Source organism: Phyllostomus hastatus, unplaced genomic scaffold (genome assembly GCF_019186645.2).
Source record: "Phyllostomus hastatus isolate PE091 unplaced genomic scaffold, TTU_PhHast_1.1 phas_contig_159, whole genome shotgun sequence".
Taxonomy (NCBI): domain Eukaryota; kingdom Metazoa; phylum Chordata; class Mammalia; order Chiroptera; family Phyllostomidae; genus Phyllostomus; species Phyllostomus hastatus.
In genome coordinates this window covers 32,396,237-32,398,521 of record NW_025333640.1, presented here as the reverse complement: position 1 = coordinate 32,398,521, position 2,285 = coordinate 32,396,237, and the positions used below count along the sequence as shown (strand labels likewise).

At 35.8% G+C, this 2,285-nt stretch overlaps 1 pseudogene; it reads left to right on the top strand.

Moving 5' to 3' along the window:
- The first annotated feature begins 626 nt into the window (after nt 1–626).
- LOC123814250 lies at nt 627–756 on the top strand (annotated as a pseudogene).
- Nucleotides 757–2,285: the final 1,529 nt, after the last annotated feature.

Sequence of the window (2,285 nt, the reverse complement as noted above, 5' to 3'; positions counted from 1 at the left end):
CTCATAGGTAGAGAGCAGATGACAGCTAAGGTGGGGAGGGCACCGGGTGGAGGGACTGAGCGAAAAAGCAAAAAGGACTCATGCACACGGACAACAGTGTGGGGGTGGTGGGTGGGGGGGGGGGTATAAGGGACCAAATGGCAGTGGAAAAATAAAATTAAAAAGCTCAGAAACATTATCAGTAAAGAATAAGACAGTCAATTTCTACCACAACAAATCTCCCAACATGATTAACAAACCATTAATACTTGGTTCTAGCAGTACAAGTAGTATGTGATTCAACATGAAAAGGTGACTTATCCTAAGAATTGGCCAGGGCAAATGAAGAAACAAAATCTATAAATAACATTCAATACATTAAAGATAATAAAGAGAATGGATGATAGTTCAGAATAAGTCATGTCAGACCAGCCTTTATAGTTTTTTATAAAACTAAGAAACAAAGAGAATTTCTATGACATGATGAAGACTACCTATAAAACTCTTATTGTATAACATTAATCTTAGAAAATTGGGGAATCTTGGGAAAATTCTTTAAAAATAAGTAATAATACAGGGATCCTCACAATCACAGCTTATTGTAAACTGGTACTTCTAACTAAAATTATAAAACAAAAGAAATATCCACATGAGCTCGGATTTATGGCAGGCCTGTCCCCCTGGGTCTCTCAAGTGCCCCATGCCAGAGCGCCCTGGCCCAGAACCGTTGCCTGGCTCTGCCTGGGGGCTGCAGGCACTGAAGCAGGCAGCACAGTGGAGAAAGAAAAAAAAAAAGAAAAAGAAATAAATTAATGTCATAAAGAGTGTACATTAATACTGGCAATATGTCCCTCTATAAGATTCAATACTTTTCCAACACACTAAAATTCTCCATCTGTTTTTTTCTCTATGCTACATCTGTCTGCTTTTCACGTGTTGCATATAAAGTTACTTCATTCCTGAAGATAATATAATCCATGGTTATAACTGTCGCTTTTATGTGCCATTAGCCTAGTAAATTCTATTTTTTTTTCAATTTACCAATTGAATTTCTCAAAGACTGTGTTTTCTGTTGTTTTTTATGATTCCACTTCAAAAATTTGTGTGTATTGTAAAAGAATAATCATGGTGCATAAATAAAATCATTGTTAAGTTTAGAACATGGAACAAATTATAACACATGCTCTTTTTTGAAAAATGGAATTTATTATGAATGTGTTGTCTTTTGTTTTTTAATCGAAATCTGTCATCATATCTCCTGATCTCACCTGTTATCTATAGTAGGGACAGGTTTGTTTTAAGAACATGTGTGCTTCACACATCTCCTAGCCTTAGGAATGATGGGTTCAAGAACTTCTGAGAGTAAATATTTAGTGTGGAAAATAAGAACATTGTCTAGTGGTTGCCACAACCTCTGGTCAATTTTTAGATTTAGGTACATCATCCACGACAGGATGTCAACAAAAGCAGTAAGACATCTCAAAGAGCTAACAGCACACACAATACAGTGAGGATTCTGAGACACAAAATATATTAATGTGATCCCAAGGCAAGCAGATAGTATAAAGCTGGAGAGCCCATTGTTCAGTAGCTGCTTGGAGGGTCACAGCAGTCTTTCCTGAGGAAGATGTATAGTTCCTACCTTCAGGATCTTGAGAAGCTAGATGGCACTGTTATTTTAGCCACAAGAATGAATTCATACCAATCTAATTCAATTAAAAGAACAATTCATCATGGGCGACTGGGGCTAGAGGAAAACGTGGGAGAAAAGTTGCTAAGATTGTTTTAACCTGTCGGAGTCTGATGATCAAAAAATGAATAAATATTGGTTGTAAAAAACATGAGGCTGTAGCTAAGTTCTCCCTGTCATTGTGTGGACTAGGGAGAATGTATACCTGCTGATGCAATTGAGTTACCAAGCTATGGAAATAGAGGGAATAAAAGGATGGCACTAATGATGCAAGTTCTTGGCATAATTTTTAATAAACATCCTCATTTGCCAGCCTATAGTGAACAGACAGCTCCCTTCACTAAAGATGTTTGTATGTAGGAAATAAAACAATATTAGTATGAATTTCAGAAAAAAATATGGCAGAACTAGATACTTCCCTAATGTAGCTTCTTAAGATACTAAATTGTCTTTAACATGATATCTATTTCTCCACTGATTTATGCTATGAGCTTTTCATAGAAAGAAGTTATTAAAAAACAAGTTAGCACTTAAACAAACATAAATCCATAATTAGATTTTGAAACTTTCTAAAGATCTTTCATTTTTTACCAATGTAGGAGAAACACAGGGAGGA